The sequence below is a fragment of the Notolepis coatsorum genome, assembly GCF_963971535.1.
Source record: "Notolepis coatsorum genome assembly, chromosome: 6".
In the NCBI taxonomy this organism is placed as follows: domain Eukaryota; kingdom Metazoa; phylum Chordata; class Actinopteri; order Aulopiformes; family Paralepididae; genus Notolepis; species Notolepis coatsorum.
Window position 1 is genome coordinate 177,254,177 of NC_140170.1, and position 6,124 is coordinate 177,260,300.

Consider the following 6,124-nt stretch of genomic DNA (forward strand, 5'->3'; position numbering starts at 1 on the left):
TTTGGATAAGTTTGACCATTTCTCAAAATCTGAAAATCATTATTTAATAAAACACAGAAAAGGATCACCAAGTTACGCTGGATAAAAAAAACTTTACAGACAACATTGAGACAAAGCTTCCTGACACATCTCCATCCAAACTCTTGTTAGAACTCATTGAAATCTCAGGTGATACCACCTGGAGAGCTCGTTTCAGAGTGTGGTGCTGAGTACCAAGTATCTCATGATGCAGCAGTTAAGGTGTTGATACCATTCAGCACCACATATCTGTGTGAAGCTGGCTTTTCATCCATGACAGCTCTGAAAACAAAATATAGGGCCAAGTTGAGCCTTGAGGATGACATGCGTGTTGCCTTGTCAAAGATCTCCCCACGTATTGACCGTATTATGAGCCAGCAGCAGCAGACCTCGCATTGAGCTAGAAATGTCCACTGAGTGAACGATTTTTTTTTAGAGATAGCACTTTAGTGATCCTTTTCTGTATTTAAAAAAATACATGATTTTCTGTTTTTGAGAAATGGTCAAACTTATCCAAATATGCTATTTTTATGGAGAACAGTGCAGCTGCAACAGATAGCACTTTAGTGATCCTTTTCTGTATTTAAAAAAAAATACATGATTTTCAGTTTTTGAGAAATGGTCACACTTATCCAAATATGCAATTTTTATGGAAAAGTGTGCAGCTGCAACAGATAGCACTTTAGTGATCATTTTCTGTAATTTTATTTAAAGAAATATTCTATTTGATTTACTACTACAAGCAGTGTAATGTAATGTCAACAGTACTAAGCCATTTAGACCTGAAACACCTGTTAATAATGCATTATATAGCCTGCATATACACACAAATGTGTTTCCCGGTTTCTTAAATAAACATTATTTTGAAAGCAAGCACTTTTGTCATCATTGTAGCAAAAAAGACAGGACCGGAAAAGTCTTTATCGTATGTAGGGGTGCCCTGGAATATTTTATTGAACACAGGGGTGCCTTGGCAGCAGAAAGGTTGAGAACCCCTGATTATAGTACCTTTAAACTACTGCCTCAATTTAAACTAAACATATTTACTTTTTAAAGATTGTAAAACGTATAAAACATTATGTAATAATACAGAATATTTGGCCTACATCCCATCCAGCTCTAGTAATAAACATTATCCCCTCCCTCTCTCTCTCTCTCTCTCTCTCTCTCTCTCTCTCTCTCTCTCTCTCTCTCTCTCTCTCTCTCTCTCTCTCTCTCTCTCTCTCTCTCTCTCTCTCTCTCTCTCTCTCTCTCTCTCAGTAAACAGTCTACTTTTCTCTCTAGTGAACTTGTTCCTCCTGCCCTCAACTGAAATCATCCGGAAACCAACTGACGCTGACGTTAGACATAACCTAACCTTACCTGAGACTACACTGTAAAACTATCACCTAACCCTACCTGAAACTACACTGTAAAACTATCACCTAACCTAACCCACCTGAGACTACACTGTAAAACTATCACCTAACCTTACCTGAGACTACACTGTAAAACTATCACCTAACCCTACCTGAGACTACACTGTAAAACTATCACCTAACCTTACCTGAGACTACACTGTAAAACATCACCTAACCTTACCTGAGACTACACTGTAAAACTATCACCTAACCTTACCTGAGACTACACTGTAAAACTATCACCTAACCTTACCTGAGACTACACTGTAAAACTATCACCTAACCTTACCTGAGACTACACTGTAAAACTATCACCTAACCTAACTGTAACTGAGGGGTACAATTCCCTGACTGTATTGATAAGTATGGTATCATTAAACCACTACCGCTTTATGTACTTTAATTACTGGCCATACAGTACACGATATATGAATATGATGAACACTTCCCACAATGAAATCGGTTCCACACAAAGGTATAATCAAGTATTTAATGGAGCAAAAGGTACATAATATACTTTACATTATTCTTTGAATGCACTTGTAAGGCAAAGGAATGTGCGTAGGCAAATCAACACTGAATGTCCATTCTCTGGTTACGCAGGAGGTAATTATACAACCTGAATCTTAGGGAATTATATCTATGGTACACTAGTAATATAGCGGGAGATACTGGAAGGGTCCCCCTGGTTGTAAGCCAGCAGGGGTAGAAGATCTGTCGGTAGTAGAAAGTCTGGTCAACGATGACTAAGGAGACTCCAGGTACAGGAGCCGGTGCAATAGCCTCTTGATCCACAGACGAATACAGCTGTTCTCCGTAGACTGTAGCTCCACAGTGAAGAAAGCTAGTCGGCCTCAGGCTCTCTGAGGCGCCGACTCGACTTGACTCCTCGCGGGGTAAATCCAACACGTGCAGGCGTCGGCGATTATCCGCTCCATAAATCACAGGACCAAAGCAAATATATTCCAGCCGCAAAGGGCTATGTAGTCGTCGGGTAGATTAATCCAGTGTACAGGTCCATACGGTTCTCGTCTAGGTCTCCTCGGGTGAAAGCGCCATGTGGTCAGCCCAGCCTGGATAAGAACTCTAGCTAATACGAGGAAGCGTTGGAGATGCTGGTCACTGTAGAACTTTAACCGCACGATACACTATACACAAATAGACTATTATTGACTTAATAGAAATATGTCGCACTCGACGGTATAGCGCCAAACTCTGACAATTCAGTTATTAATTCGCACGCGGTCTCAATGCTCTATTCTGGGGCCAAACAGGCCATACTTCACCGCACGTTGTATCGTGGGTGAGGCTTCAACTTATTGGTAACTCACTAAGGGGCTTCTGTATTCACCTGCGCCGTATTTATACGCACGGTGAACAAACTAGTGCCAATCTCATTTCTGTCGCGTATCCCTGGGCAAGGCCGAGCATGTCCAGACATGTCTTGACGGTGACTTTGAACCTGACTCCGGAGGCCGGTCCCTGGCGCCGGTGGACCGCTGTCCAATAGGAGAATGAAATATTATGGTCTGGGCTAAAGGGATATTCCGTGTATATGTACAAGGAATATACAAGGGATATCAAACGATATACAAATACTATGCAATATATATCAATAAATAAATATATATATTCGGTTTAATCTGATCCTTTGTAACACTAACCCTACCTGAGACTACACTGTAAAACTCATCACCTAACCCTACCTGAGACTACACTGTAAAACTATCACCTAACCCTACCTGAAACTACACTGTAAAACTATAACCTAACCCTACCTGAAACTAAACTGTAAAACTATAACCGAACCTAACCCACCTGAGACTACACTGTAAAACTATCACCTAACCCTACCTGAGACTACACTGTAAAACTATAACCTAACCCTACCTGAGACTACACTGTAAAACTATCACCTAACCTAACCCACCTGAGACTACACTGTAAAACTATCACCTAACCCTACCTGAAACTACACTGTAAAACTATCATCTAACCTAACCCACCTGAGACTACACTGTAAAACTATAACCTAACCCTACCTGAAACTACACTGTAAAACTATAACCTAACCCTACCTGAAACTACCAACGTAATAAACCTCAACCTCTACTGTCTTTATGAATCTACAAAACACTCCAACTTACCAACATAATAAACCTCAACCTCTACTGTCTTTATGAATACCAACGTAATAAACCTCAACCTCTACTGTCTTTATGAAAGTACAAAACACTCCACCAACGTAATAAACCTCAACCTCTGTCATGAATGTATAAAACACTCCACCAACTCCAGTTACAGTATATGGGTTATCGTCTGAGATAGATTAGATGTTTTTCAAATGTATTGTCATCATACAGCACAAGTACAGTACGACGAGAAAAAAAAATCTAGAGTGCAAATGGAACAGTAAAGTGCATAACAATATACAATGTACAAGTTGAAGATTCTCATGGTCCACTAACATCAACAATATCATTGCCAAAATTAGTAGAGCCATTTCCATCATCAGAAGGTGCAGTCAGAGATAACAATCAAACAAGTAATACCATTAGTCTTATCCCACCTAGATTACTGCTCAGCAATCTGCTCTAGTGCTTTATAACTAGAGCTCAGTGAGATCCAGCTCACTCAGAATAGAGCTGCATGTCTTGCTCGTCCCTGCTCAGTGGGGGCCAGTGTGGAAGGGATGAGGGTAGAGGAGAGACTGACATACAGCCTGGTCTAATGGATGAGGGTAGAGGAGAGACTGACATACAGCCTGGTCTAATGGATGAGGGTAGAGGAGAGACTGACATACAGCTTGGTATAATGGATGAGGGTAGGAGAGAGACTGACATACAGCCTGGTCTAATGGATGAGGGTAGGAGAGAGACTGACATACAGCCTGGTCTAATGGATGAGGGTAGAAGAGAGACTGACATACAGCCTGGTCTAATGGATGAGGGTAGAAGAGAGACTGACATACAGCCTGGTCTAATGGATGAGGGTAGAAGAGAGACTGACATACAGCCTGGTCTAATGGATGAGGGTAGAAGAGAGACTGACATACAGCCTGGTCTAATGGATGAGGGTAGGAGAGAGACTGACATACAGCCTGGTCTAATGGATGAGGGTAGAAGAGAGACTGACATACAGCCTGGTCTAATGGATGAGGGTAGAAGAGAGACTGACATACAGCCTGGTCTAACGAACAATAAACACTATGCAACAACCATCAAATGCACACGCACACACTCACTTTAAACAAACAACTCACTGCAGCACCCACTTTACACACTTTAGAACACCTAAACACACTTTACACTTTATATTTATTGGTAAAGGATTTGCACTACAACTCGTACACCTTACTGTAAATTGTACCTAAATTGTACCTCATCCCATTTCTGCTCTGCACTATAGTATTGTATATTAGTACATTGCATAGTATATTGTATATTGTATGGTAACTCAGTTACTTCTATTCTGCATCGAACATTGTACATATGTCTATACTGAACACTGTGACCTCTATTTTTACTTCTATTTTACATGCTATACTATTTTATTTCATACTTATCTTGTCTAACACAGTCTCTGGAGCGTAACAGTAAGAAGCATTTTGTATAAAAGTATTCTGTACTTCTGTATGACAACTATTAAAGAAACTTGAAACTTGAAACTAATGGATGAGGGTAGAAGAGAGACTGACATACAGTACAGCCTGATTCAATATATAAGAAACACCTGTGCCTTAAGATAACCTACATACTTGTATACACAGATAAGACTACACAAATGATAGACATCATTATCATACAAGACATTTACTAAATGCTTCATGTTACCCAACCAATGCTTTAAAGAAAACTGTAATGTACAGAACTATGTCAAATTGGAACAGACTATACCACTGTTTAACCCAGATTACAAATAAGATCAGTTTTAAAAAGAAATTAAGAAATATATGATGTGATATTCTCTGAGGTAATGGCTGACTATAATTGTGGTGCTTGACTATACGTTAAAATATTATTCGTATATTATTATTATTTTTTCATTTAATTTCAATTGTTTTAATTGATAAGTGTAACTCCGTGAATCTACATCATGTGATGGTTATATTTATTTATTGGACCCCAGGATGAATAGTTGTTTCTAAGGCAACGACTAATGGGGATCCTAAATAAACATAAACATACACATAAACATAAACAAGTGATTAAGTGATATGTATAACAAGCTACTGAGTAACACATGCTAAACTGATGTATGTACAGTTTAATTATGTTTTACAAGAATAGCAGCCCAAAGTTATAGATTTGATATACGGTATATATTTTATATACGGTATATATACAGTATGATAGTATTATTGTACATGGCTATCATATGTTGAGTATAGTCAACATATGTCAGAGTTTGTACATTATGGGCAAGAGAGCCTAGACTGGGTGTAGGCAGTGGGAGTGGGAGGGTACTCAACTGTTATAATAGTCTATGTTTGATTAGTTCTCCTATGGGGTGGGGGGGAATCCCAGAGAGACTAGAAAAAACTTGTTCCAACTACACAACAAAACACACACACTAGGACTACACTCAACACACCCACTGTATATCTCGACCTGTCATTGGTTGCCCCTCCCCTATCCCGCCTCGGCCAACCATAACCCTCTCCTTTGGGGCAGGAACTCTCTTAGCCAATGAGAGTCGAGAAGAGA